This window comes from Coturnix japonica, unplaced genomic scaffold (genome assembly GCF_054131305.1).
Source record: "Coturnix japonica strain WE unplaced genomic scaffold, WE-NBRP24 Scf228, whole genome shotgun sequence".
In the NCBI taxonomy this organism is placed as follows: domain Eukaryota; kingdom Metazoa; phylum Chordata; class Aves; order Galliformes; family Phasianidae; genus Coturnix; species Coturnix japonica.
This window is the reverse complement of record NW_028189131.1, coordinates 1-26,228: the sequence shown is the minus strand read 5'-3', so window position 1 is coordinate 26,228 and position 26,228 is coordinate 1. Positions and strand designations below refer to the sequence as shown.

Here is a 26,228-nt window from a genome sequence, read left to right as displayed (position 1 = left end):
CTTCCCTTCCCTTCCCTTCCCTTCCCTTCCCTTCCCTTCCCTTCCCTTCCCTTCCCTTCCCTTCCCTTTCCTTTCCTTTCCTTTCCTTTCCTTTCATACTTACCTTTGCTTTCCTTTCTTTTATAAATTCCCTTCTTTTATAATTCCCTTCCCTTTGCATTATACCTACATTCCCTTTCTGTTTTGTAACATTTTCCCTTAGACCTTCCTTTCCATTCCTTTTTTTTTTTTTAAATTAACCTTTCCATTCCTTTTTTATATACTTCCCTATCCTTACAATTCTACATACATTGACTTTCCTTTATACATTGCTTTCCTTTCCTTTATATGTACCTTTCCTTTCTTTTCTATTCCCTTCCTTTCCCTTCCTTTATACTTACCTTTGCTTCCTTTCTTTTATACTTTCCCTTCCTTTATACTTTCCATTCCCTTATACTTTCCTTTCCATTCCTATTTTTAAACTTACCCATTCCTTTCATTTATACTTTCTTATCCTTTCCAATATACTTACCTTTGCTTTCCTTTCTTTTATACTTTCCCTTCCTTTATACTTTCCTTTTCTTTATACTTTCCTTTCCTTTATACTTTCCTTTTCTGTATACTTTCCTTTCCTTTACACTTTCATTTCAATTCCTATTTTTAAACTTAGCCTCTCCTTTCATTTATACTTTCCTTTCCTTTCATACTTACCTTTGCTTTCCTATCTTTTATAAATTCCCTTCTTTTATAATTCCCTTCCCTTTGCATTATACCTACATTCCCTTTCTGTTCTGTAACATTTTCCCTTAGACCTTCCTTTCCATTCCTTTTTTTTTTTTAAAATTAACCTTTCCTTTCCTTTTTTATATACTTCCCTATCCTTACAATTCTACATACATTGACTTTCTTTTATACATTGCTTTCCTTTCCTTTATATCTACCTTTCCTTTCTTTTCTATTCCCTTCCTTTCCCTTCCTTTATACTTACCTATGCTTCCTTTCTTTTATACTTTCCCTTCCTTTATACTTTCCATTCCCTTATACTTTCCTTTCCATTCCTATTTTTAAACTTCCCCATTCCTTTCATTTATACTTTCTTATCCTTTCCAGTATACTTACCTTTGCTTTCCTTTCTTTTATACTTTCCCTTCCTTTATACTTTACTTTTCTTTATACTTTCCTTTCCTTTATACTTTCCTTTTCTGTATACTTTCCTTTCCTTTACACTTTCATTTCAATTCCTATTTTTAAACTTAGCCTCTCCTTTCATTTATACTTTCCTTTCCTTTCCTTTCCTTTTCTTTCATACTTACCTTTGCTTTCCTTTCTTTTATAAATTCCCTTCTTTTATAATTCCCTTCCCTTTGCATTATACCTACATTCCCTTTCTGTTCTGTAACATTTTCCTTTAGACCTTCCTTTCCATTCCTTTTTTTTTTTTAAATTAACCTTTCCTTTCCTTTTTTATATACTTCCCTATACTTACAATTCTACATACATTGATTTTCCTTTATACATTGCTTTCCTTTCCATTATATCTACCTTTCCTTTCTTTTCTATTCCCTTCCTTTCCCTTCCTTTATACTTACCTTTGCTTCCTTTCTTTTATACTTTCCCTTCCTTTATACTTTCCATTCCCTTATACTTTCCTTTCCATTCCTATTTTTAAACTTACCCATTCCTTTCATTTATACTTTCTTATCCTTTCCAATATACTTACCTTTGCTTTCCTTTCTTTTATACTTTCCCTTTCCTTTTCTGTATACTTTCTTTTCCTTTACACTTTCATTTCAATTCCTATTTTTAAACTTAGACTTTCCTTTCATTTATACTTTCCTTTCCTTTCATACTTACCTTTGCTTTCCTATCTTTTATAAATTCCCTTCTTTTATAATTCCCTTCCCTTTGCATTATACCTACATTCCCTTTCTGTTCTGTAACATTTTCCTTTAGACCTTCCTTTCCATTCCTTTTTTTTTTTTTAAATTAACCTTTCCTTTCCTTTTTTATATACTTCCCTATACTTACAATTCTACATACATTGATTTTCCTTTATACATTGCTTTCCTTTCCATTATATCTACCTTTCTTTTCTATTCCCTTCCTTTCCCTTCCTTTATACTTACCTTTGCTTCCTTTCTTTTATACTTTCCCTTCCTTTATACTTTCCATTCCCTTATACTTTCCTTTCCATTCCTATTTTTAAACTTACCCATTCCTTTCATTTATACTTTCTTATCCTTTCCAATATACTTACCTTTGCTTTCCTTTCTTTTATACTTTCCCTTCCTTTATACTTTCCTTTTCTTTATACTTTCCTTTCCTTTATACTTTCCTTTTCTGTATACTTTCCTTTCCTTTACACTTTCATTTCAATTCCTATTTTTAAACTTAGCCTCTCCTTTCATTTATACTTTCCTTTCATACTTACCTTTGCTTTCCTTTCTTTTATATTTTCCCTTCCTTTATACTTTCCTTTTCTTTATACTTTCCTTTTCTTTATACTTTCCTTTTCTGTATACTTTCTTTTCCTTTACACTTTCATTTCAATTCCTATTTTTAAACTTAGACTTTCCTTTCATTTATACTTTCCTTTCCTTTCATACTTACCTTTGCTTTCCTATCTTTTATAAATTCCCTTCTTTTATAATTCCCTTCCCTTTGCATTATACCTACATTCCCTTTCTGTTCTGTAACATTTTCCTTTAGACCTTCCTTTCCATTCCTTTTTTTTTTTTAAATTAACCTTTCCTTTTCTTTTTTATATACTTCCCTATCCTTACAATTCTACATACATTGACTTTCCTTTATACATTGCTTTCCTGTCCATTATATCTACCTTTCTTTTCTATTCCCTTCCTTTCCCTTCCTTTATACTTACCTTTGCTTCCTTTCTTTTATACTTTCCCTTCCTTTATACTTTCCATTCCCTTATACTTTCCTTTCCATTCCTATTTTTAAACTTACCCATTCCTTTCATTTATACTTTCTTATCCTTTCCAATATACTTACCTTTGCTTTCCTTTCTTTTATACTTTCCCTTCCTTTATACTTTCCTTTTCTTTATACTTTCCTTTCCTTTATACTTTCCTTTTCTGTATACTTTCCTTTCCTTTACACTTTCATTTCAATTCCTATTTTTAAACTTAGCCTCTCCTTTCATTTATACTTTCCTTTCCTTTCATACTTACCTTTGCTTTCCTATCTTTTATAAATTCCCTTCTTTTATAATTCCCTTCCCTTTGCATTATACCTACATTCCCTTTCTGTTCTGTAACATTTTCCCTTAGACCTTCCTTTCCATTCCTTTTTTTTTTTTAAAATTAACCTTTCCTTTCCTTTTTTATATACTTCCCTATCCTTACAATTCTACATACATTGACTTTCTTTTATACATTGCTTTCCTTTCCTTTATATCTACCTTTCCTTTCTTTTCTATTCCCTTCCTTTCCCTTCCTTTATACTTACCTATGCTTCCTTTCTTTTATACTTTCCCTTCCTTTATACTTTCCATTCCCTTATACTTTCCTTTCCATTCCTATTTTTAAACTTACCCATTCCTTTCATTTATACTTTCTTATCCTTTCCAGTATACTTACCTTTGCTTTCCTTTCTTTTATACTTTCCCTTCCTTTATACTTTACTTTTCTTTATACTTTCCTTTCCTTTATACTTTCCTTTTCTGTATACTTTCCTTTCCTTTACACTTTCATTTCAATTCCTATTTTTAAACTTAGCCTCTCCTTTCATTTATACTTTCCTTTCCTTTCCTTTCCTTTTCTTTCATACTTACCTTTGCTTTCCTTTCGTTTATAAATTCCCTTCTTTTATAATTCCCTTCCCTTTGCATTATACCTACATTCCCTTTCTGTTCTGTAACATTTTCCTTTAGACCTTCCTTTCCATTCCTTTTTTTTTTTTAAATTAACCTTTCCTTTCCTTTTTTATATACTTCCCTATACTTACAATTCTACATACATTGATTTTCCTTTATACATTGCTTTCCTTTCCATTATATCTACCTTTCCTTTCTTTTCTATTCCCTTCCTTTCCCTTCCTTTATACTTACCTTTGCTTCCTTTCTTTTATACTTTCCCTTCCTTTATACTTTCCATTCCCTTATACTTTCCTTTCCATTCCTATTTTTAAACTTACCCATTCCTTTCATTTATACTTTCTTATCCTTTCCAATATACTTACCTTTGCTTTCCTTTCTTTTATACTTTCCCTTTCCTTTTCTGTATACTTTCTTTTCCTTTACACTTTCATTTCAATTCCTATTTTTAAACTTAGACTTTCCTTTCATTTATACTTTCCTTTCCTTTCATACTTACCTTTGCTTTCCTATCTTTTATAAATTCCCTTCTTTTATAATTCCCTTCCCTTTGCATTATACCTACATTCCCTTTCTGTTCTGTAACATTTTCCTTTAGACCTTCCTTTCCATTCCTTTTTTTTTTTTTAAATTAACCTTTCCTTTCCTTTTTTATATACTTCCCTATACTTACAATTCTACATACATTGATTTTCCTTTATACATTGCTTTCCTTTCCATTATATCTACCTTTCTTTTCTATTCCCTTCCTTTCCCTTCCTTTATACTTACCTTTGCTTCCTTTCTTTTATACTTTCCCTTCCTTTATACTTTCCATTCCCTTATACTTTCCTTTCCATTCCTATTTTTAAACTTACCCATTCCTTTCATTTATACTTTCTTATCCTTTCCAATATACTTACCTTTGCTTTCCTTTCTTTTATACTTTCCCTTCCTTTATACTTTCCTTTTCTTTATACTTTCCTTTCCTTTATACTTTCCTTTTCTGTATACTTTCCTTTCCTTTACACTTTCATTTCAATTCCTATTTTTAAACTTAGCCTCTCCTTTCATTTCTTCTTTCCTTTCATACTTACCTTTGCTTTCCTTTCTTTTATATTTTCCCTTCCTTTATACTTTCCTTTTCTTTATACTTTCCTTTTCTTTATACTTTCCTTTTCTGTATACTTTCTTTTCCTTTACACTTTCATTTCAATTCCTATTTTTAAACTTAGACTTTCCTTTCATTTATACTTTCCTTTCCTTTCATACTTACCTTTGCTTTCCTATCTTTTATAAATTCCCTTCTTTTATAATTCCCTTCCCTTTGCATTATACCTACATTCCCTTTCTGTTCTGTAACATTTTCCTTTAGACCTTCCTTTCCATTCCTTTTTTTTTTTTAAATTAACCTTTCCTTTTCTTTTTTATATACTTCCCTATCCTTACAATTCTACATACATTGACTTTCCTTTATACATTGCTTTCCTGTCCATTATATCTACCTTTCTTTTCTATTCCCTTCCTTTCCCTTCCTTTATACTTACCTTTGCTTCCTTTCTTTTATACTTTCCCTTCCTTTATACTTTCCATTCCCTTATACTTTCCTTTCCATTCTTATTTTTAAACTTACCCATTCCTTTCATTTATACTTTCTTATCCTTTCCAATATACTTACCTTTGCTTTCCTTTCTTTTATACTTTCCCTTTCCTTTTCTGTATACTTTCTTTTCCTTTACACTTTCATTTCAATTCCTATTATTAAACTTAGACTTTCCTTTCATTTATACTTTCCTTTCATACTTACCTTTGCTTTCCTATCTTTTATAAATTCCCTTCTTTTATAATTCCCTTCCCTTTGCATTATACCTACATTCCCTTTCTGTTCTGTAACATTTTCCTTTAGACCTTCCTTTCCATTCCTTTTTTTTTTAAATTAACCTTTCCTTTCCTTTTTTATATACTTCCCTATCCTTACAATTCTACATACATTGATTTTCCTTTATACATTGCTTTCCTTTCCATTATATCTACCTTTCCTTTCTTTTCTATTCCCTTCCTTTCCCTTCCTTTATACTTACCTTTGCTTCCTTTCTTTTATACTTTCCCTTCCTTTATACTTTCCATTCCCTTATACTTTCCTTTCCATTCCTATTTTTAAACTTACCCATTCCTTTCATTTATACTTTCTTATCCTTTCCAGTATACTTACCTTTGCTTTCCTTTCTTTTCTACTTTCCCTTTCCTTTTCTGTATACTTTCTTTTCCTTTACACTTTCATTTCAATTCCTATTTTTAAACTTAGACTTTCCTTTCATTTATACTTTCCTTTCCTTTCATACTTACCTTTGCTTTCCTATCTTTTATAAATTCCCTTCTTTTATAATTCCCTTCCCTTTGCATTATACCTACATTCCCTTTCTGTTCTGTAACATTTTCCTTTAGACCTTCCTTTCCATTCCTTTTTTTTTTTTTAAATTAACCTTTCCTTTCCTTTTTTATATACTTCCCTATACTTACAATTCTACATACATTGATTTTCCTTTATACATTGCTTTCCTTTCCATTATATCTACCTTTCTTTTCTATTCCCTTCCTTTCCCTTCCTTTATACTTACCTTTGCTTCCTTTCTTTTATACTTTCCCTTCCTTTATACTTTCCATTCCCTTATACTTTCCTTTCCATTCCTATTTTTAAACTTACCCATTCCTTTCATTTATACTTTCTTATCCTTTCCAATATACTTACCTTTGCTTTCCTTTCTTTTATACTTTCCCTTTCCTTTTCTGTATACTTTCTTTTCCTTTACACTTTCATTTCAATTCCTATTTTTAAACTTAGACTTTCCTTTCATTTATACTTTCCTTTCCTTTCATACTTACCTTTGCTTTCCTATCTTTTATAAATTCCCTTCTTTTATAATTCCCTTCCCTTTGCATTATACCTACATTCCCTTTCTGTTCTGTAACATTTTCCTTTAGACCTTCCTTTCCATTCCTTTTTTTTTTTTAAATTAACCTTTCCTTTTCTTTTTTATATACTTCCCTATCCTTACAATTCTACATACATTGACTTTCCTTTATACATTGCTTTCCTGTCCATTATATCTACCTTTCTTTTCTATTCCCTTCCTTTCCCTTCCTTTATACTTACCTTTGCTTCCTTTCTTTTATACTTTCCCTTCCTTTATACTTTCCATTCCCTTATACTTTCCTTTCCATTCTTATTTTTAAACTTACCCATTCCTTTCATTTATACTTTCTTATCCTTTCCAATATACTTACCTTTGCTTTCCTTTCTTTTATACTTTCCCTTTCCTTTTCTGTATACTTTCTTTTCCTTTACACTTTCATTTCAATTCCTATTATTAAACTTAGACTTTCCTTTCATTTATACTTTCCTTTCCTTTCATACTTACCTTTGCTTTCCTATCTTTTATAAATTCCCTTCTTTTATAATTCCCTTCCCTTTGCATTATACCTACATTCCCTTTCTGTTCTGTAACATTTTCCTTTAGACCTTCCTTTCCATTCCTTTTTTTTTTAAATTAACCTTTCCTTTCCTTTTTTATATACTTCCCTATCCTTACAATTCTACATACATTGATTTTCCTTTATACATTGCTTTCCTTTCCATTATATCTACCTTTCCTTTCTTTTCTATTCCCTTCCTTTCCCTTCCTTTATACTTACCTTTGCTTCCTTTCTTTTATACTTTCCCTTCCTTTATACTTTCCATTCCCTTATACTTTCCTTTCCATTCCTATTTTTAAACTTACCCATTCCTTTCATTTATACTTTCTTATCCTTTCCAATATACTTACCTTTGCTTTCCTTTCTTTTATACTTTCCCTTCCTTTATACTTTCCTTTTCTTTATACTTTCCTTTCCTTTATACTTTCCTTTTCTGTATACTTTCCTTTCCTTTACACTTTCATTTCAATTCCTATTTTTAAACTTAGCCTCTCCTTTCATTTATACTTTCCTTTCCTTTCCTTTCATACTTACCTTTGCTTTCCTTTCCTTTATAAATTCCCTTCTTTTATAATTCCCTTCCCTTTGCATTATACCTACATTCCCTTTCTGTTCTGTAACATTTTCCTTTCGACCTTCCTTTCCATTCCTTTTTTTTTTTTAAATTAACCTTTCCTTTCCTTTTTTATATACTTCCCTATACTTACAATTCTACATACATTGATTTTCCTTTATACATTGCTTTCCTTTCCATTATATCTACCTTTCCTTTCTTTTCTATTCCCTTCCTTTCCCTTCCTTTATACTTACCTTTGCTTCCTTTCTTTTATACTTTCCCTTCCTTTATACTTTCCATTCCCTTATACTTTCCTTTCCATTCCTATTTTTAAACTTACCCATTCCTTTCATTTATACTTTCTTATCCTTTCCAGTATACTTACCTTTGCTTTCCTTTCTTTTATACTTTCCCTTCCTTTATACTTTACTTTTCTTTATACTTTCCTTTCCTTTATACTTTCCTTTTCTGTATACTTTCCTTTCCTTTACACTTTCATTTCAATTCCTATTTTTAAACTTAGCCTCTCCTTTCATTTATACTTTCCTTTCCTTTCCTTTCCTTTCCTTTCATACTTACCTTTGCTTTCCTTTCTTTTATAAATTCCCTTCTTTTATAATTCCCTTCCCTTTGCATTATACCTACATTCCCTTTCTGTTCTGTAACATTTTCCCTTAGACCTTCCTTTCCTTTCCATTCCTTTTTTTTTTTTTAAAATTAACCTTTCCTTTCCTTTTTTATATACTTCCCTATCCTTACAATTCTACATACATTGACTTTCCTTTATACATTGCTTTCCTTTCCTTTATATGTACCTTTCCTTTCTTTTCTATTCCCTTCCTTTCCCTTCCTTTATACTTACCTTTGCTTCCTTTCTTTTATACTTTCCCTTCCTTTATACTTTCCATTCCCTTATACTTTCCTTTCCATTCCTATTTTTAAACTTACCCATTCCTTTCATTTATACTTTCTTATCCTTTCCAATATACTTACCTTTGCTTTCCTTTCTTTTATACTTTCCCTTCCTTTATACTTTCCTTTTCTTTATACTTTCCTTTCCTTTATACTTTCCTTTTCTGTATACTTTCTTTCCTTTACACTTTCATTTCAATTCCTATTTTTAAACTTAGCCTCTCCTTTCATTTATAGTTTCCTTTCCTTTCCTTTCATACTTACCTTTGCTTTCCTATCTTTTATAAATTCCCTTCTTTTATAATTCCCTTCTCTTCGCATTATACCTACATTCCCTTTCTGTTCTGTAACATTTTCCTTTAGACCTTCCTTTCCATTCCTTTTTTTTTTTTAAATTAACCTTTCCTTTCCTTTTTTATATACTTCCCTATCCTTACAATTATACATACATTGACTTTCCTTTATACATTGCTTTCTTTTCCATTATATCTACCTTTCCTTTCTTTTCTATTCCCTTCCTTTCCCTTCCTTTATACTTACCTTTGCTTCCTTTCTTTTATACTTTCCCTTCCTTTATACTTGCCATTCCCTTATACTTTCCTTTCCATTCCTATTTTTAAACTTACCCATTCCTTTCATTTATACTTTCTTATCCTTTCCAATATACTTACCTTTGCTTTCCTTTCTTTTATACTTTCCCTTCCTTTATACTTTCCTTTCCTTTATACTTTCCTTTTCTTTATACTTTCCTTTCCTTTACACTTTCATTTCAATTCCTATTTTTAAACTTAGCCTCTCCTTTCATTTATACTTTCCTTTCCTTTCCTTTCATACTTACCTTTGCTTTCCTTTCTTTTATAAATTCCCTTCTTTTATAATTCCCTTCCCTTTGCATTATACCTACATTCCCTTTCTGTTCTGTAACATTTTCCTTTAGACCTTCCTTTCCATTCCTTTTTTTTTTTTAATTAACCTTTCCTTTCCTTTTTTATATACTTCCCTATCCTTACAATTCTACATACATTGACTTTCCTTTATACATTGCTTTCCTTTCCATTATATGTACCTTTCCTTTCTTTTCTATTCCCTTCCTTTCCCTTCCTTTATACTTACCTTTGCTTCCTTTCTTTTATACTTTCCCTTCCTTTATACTTTCCATTCCCTTATACTTTCCTTTCCATTCCTATTTTTAAACTTACCCATTCCTTTCATTTATACTTTCTTATCCTTTCCAATATACTTACCTTTGCTTTCCTTTCTTTTATACTTTCCCTTCCTTTATACTTTCCTTTCCTTTATACTTTCCTTTTCTGTATACTTTCCTTTCCTTTACACTTTCATTTCAATTCCTATTTTTAAACTTAGCCTCTCCTTTCATTTATAGTTTCCTTTTCATTTCCTTTCATACTTACCTTTGCTTTCCTTTCTTTTATAAATTCCCTTCTTTTATAATTCCCTTCCCTTTGCATTATACCTAGATTCCCTTTCTGTTCTGTAACATTTTCCCTTAGACCTTCCTTTCCATTCCTTTTTTTTTTTTTAAATTAACCTTTCCTTTCCTTTTTTATATACTTCCCTATCCTTACAATTCTACATACATTGACTTTCCTTTATACTTTGCTTTCCTTTCCATTATATCTACCTTTCCTTTCTTTTCTATTCCCTTCCTTTCCCTTCCTTTATACTTACCTTTGCTTCCTTTCTTTTATACTTTCCCTTCCTTTATACTTTTCATTCCCTTATACTTTCCTTTCCATTCCTATTTTTAAACTTACCCATTCCTTTCATTTATACTTTCTTATCCTTTCCAATATACTTACCTTTGCTTTCCTTTCTTTTATACTTTCCCTTCCTTTATACTTTCCTTTCCTTTATACTTTCCTTTTCTGTATACTTTCCTTTCCTTTACACTTTCATTTCAATTCCTATTTTTAAACTTAGCCTCTCCTTTCATTTATAGTTTCCTTTCCTTTCCTTTCATACTTACCTTTGCTTTCCTATCTTTTATAAATTCCCTTCTTTTATAATTCCCTTCCCTTTGCATTATACCTACATTCCCTTTCTGTTCTGTAACATTTTCCTTTAGACCTTCCTTTCCATTCCTTTTTTTTTTTTAAATTAACCTTTCCTTTCCTTTTTTATATACTTCCCTATCCTTACAATTATACATACATTGATTTTCCTTTATACATTGCTTTCCTTTCCATTATATCTACCTTTCCTTTCTTTTCTATTCCCTTCCTTTCCCTTCCTTTATACTTACCTTTGCTTCCTTTCTTTTATACTTTCCCTTCCTTTATACTTGCCATTCCCTTATACTTTCCTTTCCATTCCTATTTTTAAACTTACCCATTCCTTTCATTTATACTTTCTTATCCTTTCCAATATACTTACCTTTGCTTTCCTTTCTTTTATACTTTCCCTTCCTTTATACTTTCCTTTCCTTTATACTTTCCTTTTCTTTATACTTTCCTATCCTTTACACTTTCATTTCAATTCCTATTTTTAAACTTAGCCTCTCCTTTCATTTATACTTTCCTTTCCTTTCCTTTCATACTTACCTTTGCTTTCCTTTCTTTTATAAATTCCCTTCTTTTATAATTCCCTTCCCTTTGCATTATACCTACATTCCCTTTCAGTTCTGTAACATTTTCGTTTAGACCTTCCTTTCCATTCCTTTTTTTTTTTAAATTAACCTTTCCTTTCCTTTTTTATATACTTGCCTATCCTTACAATTCTACATACATTGATTTTCCTTTATACATTGCTTTCCTTTCCATTATATCTACCTTTCCTTTCTTTTCTATTCCCTTCCTTTCCCTTCCTTTATACTTACCTTTGCTTCCTTTCTTTTATACTTTCCCTTCCTTTATACTTTCCATTCCCTTATACTTTCCTTTCCATTCCTATTTTTAAACTTACCCATTCCTTTCATTTTTACTTTCTTATCCTTTCCAATATACTTACCTTTCCTTTTCTTTCATTTCTACTTTCTTTTTCCTTTTCTGTATACTTTCTTTTCCTTTACACTTTGATTTCAATTCCTATTTTTAAACTTAACCTCTCCTTTCATTTATACTTTCCTTTCCTTTCATACTTACCTTTGCTTTCCTTTCTTTTATAAATTCCCTTCTTTTATAATTCCCTTCCCTTTGCATTATACCTACATTCCCTTTCTGTTCTGTAACATTTTCCTTTAGACCTTCCTTTGCATTCCTTTTTTTTTTTAAAATTAACCTTTCCTTTCCTATTCTATATACTTCCCTATCCTTACAATTCTACATACATTGACTTTCCTTTATACATTGCTTTCCTTTCCATTATATCTACCTTTCCTTTCTTTTCTATTCCCTTCCTTTCCCTTCCTTTATACTTACCTTTGCTTCCTTTCTTTTATACTTTCCCTTCCTTTATACTTTCCATTCCCTTATACTTTCCTTTCCATTCCTATTTTTAAACTTACCCATTCCTTTCATTTTTACTTTCTTATCCTTTCCAATATACTTACCTTTCCTTTTCTTTCTTTTCTACTTTCTTTTTCCTTTTCTGTATACTTTCTTTTCCTTTACACTTTGATTTCAATTCCTATTTTTAAACTTAGCCTCTCCTTTCATTTATACTTTCCTTTCCTTTCCTTTCCTTTCCTTTCATACTTACCTTTGCTTTCCTTTCTTTTATAAATTCCCTTCTTTTATAATTCCCTTCCCTTTGCATTATACCTACATTCCCTTTCTGTTCTGTAACATTTTCCTTTAGACCTTCCTTTGCATTCCTTTTTTTTTTTAAAATTAACCTTTCCTTTCCTATTCTATATACTTCCCTATCCTTACAATTCTACATACATTGACTTTCCTTTATACATTGCTTTCCTTTCCATTATATCTACCTTTCCTTTCTTTTCTATTCCCTTCCTTTCCCTTCCTTTATACTTACCTTTGCTTCCTTTCTTTTATACTTTCCCTTCCTTTATACTTTCCATTCCCTTATACTTTCCTTTCCATTCCTATTTTTAAACTTACCCATTCCTTTCATTTATACTTTCTTATCCTTTCCAATATACTTACCTTTGCTTTCCTTTCTTTTATACTTTCCCTTCCTTCATACTTTCCTTTTCTTTATACTTTCCCTTCCTTTATACTTTACTTTTCTTTATACTTTCCTTTCCTTTATACTTTCCTTTTCTGTATACTTTCCTTTCCTTTACAATTTCATTTCAATTCCTATTTTTAAACTTAGCCTCTCCTTTCATTTATACTTTCCTTTCCTTTCATACTTACCTTTGCTTTCCTTTCCTTTATAAATTCCCTTCTTTTATAATTCCCTTCCCTTTGCATTATACCTACATTCCCTTTCTGTTCTGTAACATTTTCCCTTAGACCTTCCTTTCCATTCCTTTTTTTTTTTAAAAATTAACCTTTCCTTTCCTTTTTTATATACTTCCCTATCCTTACAATTCTACATACATTGACTTTCCTTTATACTTTGCTTTCCTTTCCATTATATCTACCTTTCCTCTCTTTTCTATTCCCTTCCTTTCCCTTCCTTTATACTTACCTTTGCTTCCTTTCTTTTATACTTTCCCTTCCTTTATACTTTCCATTCCCTTATACTTTCCTTTCCATTCCTATTTTTAAACTTACCCATTCCTTTCATTTATACTTTCTTATCCTTTCCAATATACTTACCTTTGCTTTCCTTTCTTTTATACTTTCCCTTCCTTTATACTTTCTTTTTCTTTATACTTTCCCTTCCTTTATACTTTCCTTTTCTTTATACTTTCCTTTCCTTTATACTTTCCTTTTCTGTATACTTTCCTTTCCTTTACACTTTCATTTCAATTCCTATTTTTAAACTTAGCCTCTCCTTTCATTTATACTTTCCTTTCCTTTCATACTTACCTTTACTTTCCTTTCTTTTATAAATTCCCTTTGCATTATACCTACAATCCCTTTCTGTTCTGCAACATTTTCCCTTAGACCTTCCTTTCCATTCCTTTTTTTTTTTAAATTAACCTTTCCTTTCCTTTTTTATATACTTGCCTATCCTTACAATTCTACATACATTGATTTTCCTTTATACATTGCTTTCCTTTCCATTATATCTACCTTTCCTTTCTTTTCTATTCCCTTCCTTTCCCTTCCTTTATTTTATACTTTCCCTTCCTTTATACTTTCCATTCCATTATACTTTCTTCCATTCCTATTTTAATACTTACCCATTCCTTTCATTTATACTTTCTTATCCTTTCCAATATACTTACCTTTGCTTTCCTTTCTTTTATACTTTCCCTTCCTTTATACTTTCCTTTTCTTTATACTTTCCTTTCCTTTATACTTTCCTTTTCTGTATACTTTCCTTTCCTTTACACTTTCATTTCAATTCCTATTTTTAAACTTAGCCTCTCCTTTCATTTATACTTTCCTTTCCTTTCCTTTCATACTTACCTTTGCTTTCCTTTCTTTTATAAATTCCCTTCTTTTATAATTCCCTTCCCTTTGCATTATACCTACATTCCCTTTCAGTTCTGTAACATTTTCCTTTAGACCTTCCTTTCCATTGCTTTTTTTTTTAAATTAACCTTTCCTTTCCTTTTTTATATACTTCCCTATACTTACAATTCTACATACATTGATTTTCCTTTATACATTGCTTTCCTTTCCATTATATCTACCTTTCCTTTCTTTTCTATTCCCTTCCTTTCCCTTCCTTTATACTTACCTTTGCTTCCTTTCTTTTATACTTTCCCTTCCTTTATACTTCCCATTCCCTTATACTTTCCTTTCCATTCCTATTTTTAAACTTACCCATTCCTTTCATTTATACTTTCTTATCCTTTCCAATATACTTACCTTTGCTTTCCTTTCTTTTATACTTTCCCTTCCTTTATACTTTCTTTTTCTTTATACTTTCCTTTCCATTATACTTTCCTTTTCTGTATACTTTCCTTTCCTTTACACTTTCATTTCAAGTCCTATTTTTAAACTTAGCCTCTCCTTTCATTTATACTTTCCTTTCCTTTCCTTTCCTTTCCTTTCCTTTCCTTTCCTTTCCTTTCCTTTCCTTTCCTTTCCTTTCCTTTCCTTTCCTTTCATACTTACCTTTGCTTTCCTTTCTTTTATAAATTCCCTTCTTTTATAATTCCCTTCCCTTTGCATTATACCTACATTCCCTTTCAGTTCTGTAACATTTTCCTTTAGACCTTCCTTTCCATTGCTTTTTTTTTTTAAATTAACCTTTCCTTTCCTTTTTTATATACTTCCCTATACTTACAATTCTACATACATTGATTTTCCTTTATACATTGCTTTCCTTTCCATTATATCTACCTTTCCTTTCTTTTCTATTCCCTTCCTTTCCCTTCCTTTATACTTACCTTTGCTTCCTTTCTTTTATACTTTCCCTTCCTTTATACTTCCCATTCCCTTATACTTTCCTTTCCATTCCTATTTTTAAACTTACCCATTCCTTTCATTTATACTTTCTTATCCTTTCCAATATACTTACCTTTGCTTTCCTTTCTTTTATACTTTCCCTTCCTTTATACTTTCCTTTTCTTTATACTTTCCTTTCCTTTATACTTTCCTTTTCTGTATACTTTCCTTTCCTTTACACTTTCATTTCAATTCCTATTTTTAAACTTAGCCTCTCCTTTCATTTATACTTTCCTTTCCTTTCCTTTCATACTTACCTTTGCTTTCCTTTCTTTTATAAATTCCCTTCTTTTATAATTCCCTTCCCTTTGCATTATACCTACATTCCCTTTCAGTTCTGTAACATTTTCCTTTAGACCTTCCTTTCCATTGCTTTTTTTTTTAAATTAACCTTTCCTTTCCTTTTTTATATACTTCCCTATCCTTACAATTATACATACATTGATTTTCCTTTATACATTGCTTTCCTTTCCATTATATCTACCTTTCCTTTCTTTTCTATTCCCTTCCTTTCCCTTCCTTTATACTTACCTTTGCTTCCTTTCTTTTATACTTTCCCTTCGTTTCTACTTTCCATTCCCTTATACTTTCCTTTCCATTCCTATTTTTAAACTTACCCATTCCTTTCATTTATACTTTCTTATCCTTTCCAATATACTTACCTTTGCTTTCCTTTCTTTTATACTTTCCCTTCCTTTATACTTTCCTTTTCTTTATACTTTCCTTTCCTTTATACTTTCCTTTTCTGTATACTTTCCTTTCCTTTACACTTTCATTTCAAGTCCTATTTTTAAGCTTAGCCTCTCCTTTCATTTATACTTTCCTTTCCTTTCCTTTCCTTTCCTTTCCTTTCCTTTCCTTTCCTTTCCTTTCATACTTACCTTTGCTTTCCTTTCTTTTATAAATTCCCTTCTTTTATAATTCCCTTCCCTTTGCATTATACCTACATTCCCTTTCAGTTCTGTAACATTTTCCTTTAGACCTTCCTTTCCATTGCTTTTTTTTTTTAAATTAACCTTTCCTTTCCTTTTTTATATACTTCCCTATACTTACAATTCTACATACATTGATTTTCCTTTATACATTGCTTTCCTTTCCATTATATCTACCTTTCCTTTCTTTTCTATTCCCTTCCTTTCCCTTCCTTTATACTTACCTTTGCTTCCTTTCTTTTATACTTTCCCTTCGTTTCTACTTTCCATTCCCTTATACTTTCCTTTCCATTCCTATTTTTAAACTTACCCATTCCTTTCATTTATACTTTCTTATCCTTTCCAATATACTTACCTTTGCTTTCCTTTCTTTTATACTTTCCCTTCCTTTATACTTTCTTTTTCTTTATACTTTCCTTTCCTTTATACTTTCCTTTTCTGTATACTTTCCTTTCCTTTACACTTTCATTTCAAGTCCTATTTTTAAACTTAGCCTCTCCTTTCATTTATACTTTCCTTTCCTTTCCTTTCCTTTCCTTTCCTTTCCTTTCCTTTCCTTTCCTTTCCTTTCATACTTACCTTTGCTTTCCTTTCTTTTATAAATTCCCTTCTTTTATAATTCCCTTCCCTTTGCATTATACCTACATTCCCTTTCAGTTCTGTAACATTTTCCTTTAGACCTTCCTTTCCATTGCTTTTTTTTTTTAAATTAACCTTTCCTTTCCTTTTTTATATACTTCCCTATACTTACAATTCTACATACATTGATTTTCCTTTATACATTGCTTTCCTTTCCATTATATCTACCTTTCCTTTCTTTTCTATTCCCTTCCTTTCCCTTCCTTTATACTTACCTTTGCTTCCTTTCTTTTATACTTTCCCTTCCTTTATACTTCCCATTCCCTTATACTTTCCTTTCCATTCCTATTTTTAAACTTACCCATTCCTTTCATTTATACTTTCTTATCCTTTCCAATATACTTACCTTTGCTTTCCTTTCTTTTATACTTTCCCTTCCTTTATACTTTCCTTTTCTTTATACTTTCCTTTCCTTTATACTTTCCTTTTCTGTATACTTTCCTTTCCTTTACACTTTCATTTCAATTCCTATTTTTAAACTTAGCCTCTCCTTTCATTTATACTTTCCTTTCCTTTCCTTTCATACTTACCTTTGCTTTCCTTTCTTTTATAAATTCCCTTCTTTTATAATTCCCTTCCCTTTGCATTATACCTACATTCCCTTTCAGTTCTGTAACATTTTCCTTTAGACCTTCCTTTCCATTGCTTTTTTTTTTAAATTAACCTTTCCTTTCCTTTTTTATATACTTCCATATCCTTACAATTATACATACATTGATTTTCCTTTATACATTGCTTTCCTTTCCATTATATCTACCTTTCCTTTCTTTTCTATTCCCTTCCTTTCCCTTCCTTTATACTTACCTTTGCTTCCTTTCTTTTATACTTTCCCTTCCTTTATACTTTCCATTCCCTTATACTTTCCTTTCCATTCCTATTTTTAAACTTACCCATTCCTTTCATTTATACTTTCTTATCCTTTCCAATATACTTACCTTTGCTTTCCTTTCTTTTATACTTTCCCTTCCTTTATACTTTCCTTTTCTTTATACTTTCCTTTCCTTTATACTTTCCTTTTCTGTATACTTTCCTTTCCTTTACACTTTCATTTCAATTCCTATTTTTAAACTTAGCCTCTCCTTTCATTTATACTTTCCTTTCCTTTCCTTTCATACTTACCTTTGCTTTCCTTTCTTTTATAAATTCCCTTCTTTTATAATTCCCTTCCCTTTGCATTATACCTACATTCCCTTTCAGTTCTGTAACATTTTCCTTTAGACCTTCCTTTCCATTGCTTTTTTTTTTAAATTAACCTTTCCTTTCCTTTTTTATATACTTCCCTATCCTTACAATTATACATACATTGATTTTCCTTTATACATTGCTTTCCTTTCCATTATATCTACCTTTCCTTTCTTTTCTATTCCCTTCCTTTCCCTTCCTTTATACTTACCTTTGCTTCCTTTCTTTTATACTTTCCCTTCGTTTCTACTTTCCATTCCCTTATACTTTCCTTTCCATTCCTATTTTTAAACTTACCCATTCCTTTCATTTATACTTTCTTATCCTTTCCAATATACTTACCTTTGCTTTCCTTTCTTTTATACTTTCCCTTCCTTTATACTTTCCTTTTCTTTATACTTTCCTTTCCTTTATACTTTCCTTTTCTGTATACTTTCCTTTCCTTTACACTTTCATTTCAAGTCCTATTTTTAAGCTTAGCCTCTCCTTTCATTTATACTTTCCTTTCCTTTCCTTTCCTTTCCTTTCCTTTCCTTTCCTTTCCTTTCCTTTCCTTTCCTTTCCTTTCCTTTCCTTTCCTTTCCTTTCCTTTCCTTTCCTTTCCTTTCCTTTCCTTTCCTTTCCTTTCCTTTCCTTTCCTTTCATACTTACCTTTGCTTTCCTTTCTTTTATAAATTCCCTTCTTTTATAATTCCCTTCCCTTTGCATTATACCTACATTCCCTTTCAGTTCTGTAACATTTTCCTTTAGACCTTCCTTTCCATTGCTTTTTTTTTTTAAATTAACCTTTCCTTTCCTTTTTTATATACTTCCCTATACTTACAATTCTACATACATTGATTTTCCTTTATACATTGCTTTCCTTTCCATTATATCTACCTTTCCTTTCTTTTCTATTCCCTTCCTTTCCCTTCCTTTATACTTACCTTTGCTTCCTTTCTTTTATACTTTCCCTTCCTTTATACTTTCCATTCCCTTATACTTTCCTTTCCATTCCTATTTTTAAACTTACCCATTCCTTTCATTTATACTTTCTTATCCTTTCCAATATACTTACCTTTGCTTTGCTTTCTTTTATACTTTCCCTTCCTTTATACTTTCCTTTTCTTTATACTTTCCTTTTCTGTATACTTTCCTTTCCTTTACACTTTCATTTCAATTCCTATTTTTAAACTTAGCCTCTCCTTTCATTTATACTTTCCTTTCCTTTCCTTTCATACTTACCTTTGCTTTCCTTTCTTTTATAAATTCCCTTCTTTTATAATTCCCTTCCCTTTGCATTATACCTACATTCCCTTTCAGTTCTGTAACATTTTCCTTTAGACCTTCCTTTCCATTGCTTTTTTTTTTTAAAGTAACCTTTCCTTTCCTTTTTTATATACTTCCCTATACTTACAATTCTACATACATTGATTTTCCTTTATACATTGCTTTCCTTTCCATTATATCTACCTTTCCTTTCTTTTCTATTCCCTTCCTTTCCCTTCCTTTATACTTACCTTTGCTTCCTTTCTTTTATACTTTCCCTTCCTTTATACTTTCCATTCCCTTATACTTTCCTTTCCATTCCTATTTTTAAACTTACCCATTCCTTTCATTTTTACTTTCTTATCCTTTCCAATATACTTGCCTTTCCTTTTCTTTCTTTTCTACTTTCTTTTTCCTTTTCTGTATACTTTCTTTTCCTTTACACTTTGATTTCAATTCCTATTTTTAAACTTAGCCTCTCCTTTCATTTATACTTTCCTTTCCTTTCATACTTACCTTTGCTTTCCTTTCCTTTATAAATTCCCTTCTTTTATAATTCCCTTCCCTTTGCATTATACCTACATTCCCTTTCTGTTCTGTAACATTTTCCTTTAGACCTTCCTTTGCATTCCTTTTTTTTTTTAAAATTAACCTTTCCTTTCCTTTTCTATATACTTCCCTATCCTTACAATTCTACATACATTGACTTTCCTTTATACATTGCTTTCCTTTCCATTATATCTACCTTTCCTTTCTTTTCTATTCCCTTCCTTTCCCTTCCTTTATACTTACCTTTGCTTCCTTTCTTTTATACTTTCCCTTCCTTTATACTTTCCATTCCCTTATACTTTCCTTTCCATTCCTATTTTTAAACTTACCCATTCCTTTCATTTTTACTTTCTTATCCTTTCCAATATACTTACCTTTCCTTTTCTTTCTTTTCTACTTTCTTTTTCCTTTTCTGTATACTTTCTTTTCCTTTACACTTTGATTTCAATTCCTATTTTTAAACTTAGCCTCTCCTTTCATTTATACTTTCCTTTCCTTTCATACTTACCTTTGCTTTCCTTTCTTTTATAAATTCCCTTCTTTTATAATTCCCTTCCCTTTGCATTATACCTACATTACCTTTCTGTTCTGTAACATTTTCCTTTAGACCTTCCTTTGCATTCCTTTTTTTTTTTAAAATTAACCTTTCCTTTCCTTTTCTATATACTTCCCTATACTTACAATTCTACATACATTGACTTTCCTTTATACATTGCTTTCCTTTCCATTATATCTACCTTTCCTTTCTTTTCTATTCCCTTCCTTTCCCTTCCTTTATACTTACCTTTGCTTCCTTTCTTTTATACTTTCCCTTCCTTTATACTTTCCATTCCCTTATACTTTCCTTTCCATTCCTATTTTTAAACTTACCCATTCCTTTCATTTATACTTTCTTATCCTTTCCAATATACTTACCTTTGCTTTCCTTTCTTTTATACTTTCCCTTCCTTTATACTTTCCTTTTCTTTATACTTTCCCTTCCTTTATACTTTCCTTTTCTTTATACTTTCCTTTCCTTTATACTTTCCTTTTCTGTATACTTTCCTTTCCTTTACAATTTCATTTCAATTCCTATTTTTAAACTTAGCCTCTCCTTTCATTTATACTTTCCTTTCCTTTCATACTTACCTTTGCTTTCCTTTCCTTTATAAATTCCCTTCTTTTATAATTCCCTTCCCTTTGCATTATACCTACATTCCCTTTCAGTTCTGTAACATTTTCCCTTAGACCTTCCTTTCCATTCCTTTTTTTTTTTAGAAATTAACCTTTCATTTCCTTTTTTATATACTTCCCTATCCTTACAATTCTACATACTTTGACTTTCCTTTATACTTTGCTTTCCTTTCCATTATATCTACCTTTCCTTTCTTTTCTATTCCCTTCCTTTCCCTTCCTTTATACTTACCTTTGCTTCCTTTCTTTTATACTTTCCCTTCCTTTATACTTTCCATTCCTTATACTTTCCTTTCCATTCCTATTTTTAAACTTACCCATTCCTTTCATTTATACTTTCTTATCCTTTCCAATATACTTACCTTTGCTTTCCTTTCTTTTATACTTTCCCTTCCTTTATACTTTCTTTTTCTTTATACTTTCCCTTCCTTTATACTTTCCTTTTCTTTATACTTTCCTTTCCTTTATACTTTCCTTTTCTGTATACTTTCCTTTCCTTTACACTTTCATTTCAATTCCTATTTTTAAACTTAGCCTCTCCTTTCATTTATACTTTCCTTTCCTTTCATACTTACCTTTACTTTCCTTTCTTTTATAAATTCCCTTCTTTTATAATTCCCTTCCCTTTGCATTATACCTACAATCCCTTTCTGTTCTGTAACATTTTCCCTTAGACCTTCCTTTCCATTCCTTTTTTTTTTTAAATTAACCTTTCCTTTCCTTTTTATATACTTGCCTATCCTTACAATTCTACATACATTGATTTTCCTTTATACATTGCTTTCCTTTCCATTATATCTACCTTTCCTTTCTTTTCTATTCCCTTCCTTTCCCTTCCTTTATTTTATACTTTCCCTTCCTTTATACTTTCCATTCCCTTATACTTTCCTTTCCATTCCTATTTTTAAACTTACCCATTCCTTTCATTTATACTTTCTTATCCTTTCCAATATACTTACCTTTGCTTTCCTTTCTTTTATACTTTCCCTTCCTTTATACTTTCCTTTTCTTTATACTTTCCTTTCCTTTATGCTTTCCTTTTCTGTATACTTTTCTTTCCTTTACACTTTCATTTCAATTCCTATTTTTAAACTTAGCCTCTCCTTTCATTTATACTTTCCTTTCCTTTCCTTTCATACTTACCTTTGCTTTCCTTTCTTTTATAAATTCCCTTCTTTTATAATTCCCTTCCCTTTGCATTATACCTACATTCCCTTTCAGTTCTGTAACATTTTCCTTTAGACCTTCCTTTCCATTGCTTTTTTTTTAAATTAACCTTTCCTTTCCTTTTTTATATACTTCCCTATACTTACAATTCTACATACATTGATTTTCCTTTATACATTGCTTTCCTTTCCATTATATCTACCTTTCCTTTCTTTTCTATTCCCTTCCTTTCCCTTCCTTTATACTTACCTTTGCTTCCTTTCTTTTATACTTTCCCTTCGTTTCTACTTTCCATTCCCTTATACTTTCCTTTCCATTCCTATTTTTAAACTTACCCATTCCTTTCATTTATACTTTCTTATCCTTTCCAATATACTTACCTTTGCTTTCCTTTCTTTTATACTTTCCCTTCCTTTATACTTTCCTTTTCTTTATACTTTCCTTTCCTTTATACTTTCCTTTTCTGTATACTTTCCTTTCCTTTACACTTTCATTTCAATTCCTATTTTTAAACTTAGCCTCTCCTTTCATTTATACTTTCCTTTCCTTTCCTTTCATACTTACCTTTGCTTTCCTTTCTTTTATAAATTCCCTTCTTTTATAATTCCCTTCCCTTTGCATTATACCTACATTCCCTTTCAGTTCTGTAACATTTTCCTTTAGACCTTCCTTTCCATTGCTTTTTTTTTTTAAATTAACCTTTCCTTTCCTTTTTATATACTTCCCTATCCCTTACAATTATACATACATTGATTTTCCTTTATACATTGCTTTCCTTTCCATTATATCTACCTTTCCTTTCTTTTCTATTCCCTTCCTTTCCCTTCCTTTATACTTACCTTTGCTTCCTTTCTTTTATACTTTCCCTTCCTTTATACTTTCCATTCCCTTATACTTTCCTTTCCATTCCTATTTTTAAACTTACCCATTCCTTTCATTTATACTTTCTTATCCTTTCCAATATACTTACCTTTGCTTTCCTTTCTTTTATACTTTCCCTTCCTTTATACTTTCCTTTTCTTTATACTTTCCTTTCCTTTATACTTTCCTTTTCTGTATACTTTCCTTTCCTTTACACTTTCATTTCAATTCCTATTTTTAAACTTAGCCTCTCCTTTCATTTATACTTTCCTTTCCTTTCCTTTCATATTTACCTTTGCTTTCCTTTCTTTTATAAATTCCCTTCTTTTATAATTCCCTTCCCTTTGCATTATACCTACATTCCCTTTCAGTTCTGTAACATTTTCCTTTAGATCTTCCTTTCCATTGCTTTTTTTTTTTAAATTAACCTTTCCTTTCCTTTTTTATATACTTCCCTATCCTTACAATTCTACATACATTGATTTTCCTTTATACATTGCTTTCCTTTCCATTATATCTACCTTTCCTTTCTTTTCTATTCCCTTCCTTTCCCTTCCTTTATACTTACCTTTGCTTCCTTTCTTTTATACTTTCCCTTCCTTTATACTTTCCATTCCCTTATACTTTCCTTTCCATTCCTATTTTTAAACTTACCCATTCCTTTCATTTTTACTTTCTTATCCTTTCCAATATACTTACCTTTCCTTTTCTTTCTTTTCTACTTTCTTTTTCCTTTTCTGTATACTTTCTTTTCCTTTACACTTTCATTTCAATTCCTATTTTTAAACTTAGCCTCTCCTTTCATTTATACTTTCCTTTCCTTTCATACTTACCTTTGCTTTCCTTTCTTTTATAAATTCCCTTCTTTTATAATTCCCTTCCCTTTGCATTATACCTACATTCCCTTTCTCTTCTGTAACATTTTCCTTTAGACCTTCCTTTGCATTCCTTTTTTTTTTTAAAATTAACCTTTCCTTTCCTTTTCTATATACTTCCCTATCCTTACAATTCTACATACATTGACTTTCCTTTATACATTGCTTTCCTTTCCATTATATCTACCTTTCCTTTCTTTTCTATTCCCTTCCTTTCCCTTCCTTTATACTTACCTTTGCTTCCTTTCTTTTATACTTTCCCTTCCTTTATACTTTCCATTCCCTTATACTTTCCTTTCCATTCCTATTTTTAAACTTACCCATTCCTTTCATTTATACTTTCTTATCCTTTCCAATATACTTACCTTTGCTTTCCTTTCTTTTATACTTTCCCTTCCTTTATACTTTCCTTTTCTTTATACTTTCCCTTCCTTTATACTTTCCTTTTCTTTATACTTTCCTTTCCTTTATACTTTCCTTTTCTGTATACTTTCCTTTCCTTTACAATTTCATTTCAGTTCCTATTTTTAAACTTAGCCTCTCCTTTCATTTATACTTTCCTTTCCTTTCATACTTACCTTTGCTTTCCTTTCCTTTATAAATTCCCTTCTTTTATAATTCCCTTCCCTTTGCATTATACCTACATTCCCTTTCTGTTCTGTAACATTTTCCCTTAGACCTTCCTTTCCATTCCTTTTTTTTTTTAAAAATTAACCTTTCCTTTCCTTTTTTATATACTTCCCTATCCTTACAATTCTACATACATTGACTTTCCTTTATACTTTGCTTTCCTTTCCATTATATCTACCTTTCCTTTCTTTTCTATTCCCTTCCTTTCCCTTCCTTTATACTTACCTTTGCTTCCTTTCTTTTATACTTTCCCTTCCTTTATACTTTCCATTCCCTTATACTTTCCTTTCCATTCCTATTTTTAAACTTACCCATTCCTTTCATTTATACTTTCTTATCCTTTCCAATATACTTACCTTTGCTTTCCTTTCTTTTATACTTTCCCTTCCTTTATACTTTCTTTTTCTTTATACTTTCCCTTCCTTTATACTTTCCTTTTCTTTATACTTTCCTTTCCTTTATACTTTCCTTTTCTGTATACTTTCCTTTCCTTTACACTTTCATTTCAATTCCTATTTTTAAACTTAGCCTCTCCTTTCATTTATACTTTCCTTTCCTTTCATACTTACCTTTACTTTCCTTTCTTTTATAAATTCCCTTCTTTTATAATTCCCTTCCCTTTGCATTATACCTACAATCCCTTTCTGTTCTGTAACATTTTCCCTTAGACCTTCCTTTCCATTCCTTTTTTTTTTTAAATTAACCTTTCCTTTCCTTTTTTATATACTTGCCTATCCTTACAATTCTACATACATTGATTTTCCTTTATACATTGCTTTCCTTTCCATTATATCTACCTTTCCTTTCTTTTCTATTCCCTTCCTTTCCCTTCCTTTATACTTACCTTTTTCTTCCTTTCTTTTATACTTTCCCTTCCTTTATACTTTCCATTCCCTTAAACTTTCCTTTCCATTCCTATTTTTAAACTTACCCATTCCTTTCATTTATACTTTCTTATCCTTTCCAATATACTTACCTTTGCTTTCCTTTCTTTTATACTTTCCCTTCCTTTATACTTTCCTTTTCTTTATACTTTCCTTTCCTTTATACTTTCCTTTTCTGTACACTTTCCTTTCCTTTACACTTTCATTTCAATTCCTATTTTTAAACTTAGCCTCTCCTTTCATTTATACTTTCCTTTCCTTTCATACTTACCTTTGCTTTCCTTTCTTTTATACTTTCCCTTCCTTTATACTTTCCTTTTCTTTATACTTTCCTTTTCTTTATACTTTCCTTTTCTGTATACTTTCTTTTCCTTTACACTTTCATTTCAATTCCTATTTTTAAACTTAGACTTTCCTTTCATTTATACTTTCCTTTCCTTTCATACTTACCTTTGCTTTCCTATCTTTTATAAATTCCCTTCTTTAATAATTCCCTTCCCTTTGCATTATACCTACATTCCCTTTCAGTTCTGTAACATTTTCCTTTAGACCTTCCTTTCCATTGCTTTTTTTTTTTAAAATTAACCTTTCCTTTCCTTTTTTATATACTTCCCTATACTTACAATTCTACATACATTGATTTTCCTTTATACATTGCTTTCCTTTCCATTATATCTACCTTTCCTTTCTTTTCTATTCCCTTCCTTTCCCTTCCTTTATACTTACCTTTGCTTCCTTTCTTTTATACTTTCCCTTCCTTTATACTTTCCATTCCCTTATACTTTCCTTTCCATTCCTATTTTTAAACTTACCCATCTCCTTTCATTTATACTTTCTTATCCTTTCCTTTCATACTTACCTTTGCTTTCCTTTCTTTTATACTTTCCCTTCCTTTATACTTTCCTTTTCTTTATACTTTCCT

The 26,228-nt window shown here is 30.5% G+C and overlaps 1 long non-coding RNA gene across 1 annotated transcript; it reads right to left on the bottom strand.

Annotated features, from left to right (window-relative positions):
- Positions 1 to 293: 293 nt before the first annotated feature.
- Positions 294 to 26,221, bottom strand: LOC146750960 (uncharacterized). Its single transcript, XR_014942000.1, has 2 exons — positions 3,308 to 26,221; positions 294 to 2,796 (listed from the first exon to the last, which is right to left on the bottom strand). It is a non-coding gene; the product is annotated as an uncharacterized LOC146750960 (long non-coding RNA).
- Between the last annotated feature and the right edge of the window lie 7 nt (positions 26,222 to 26,228).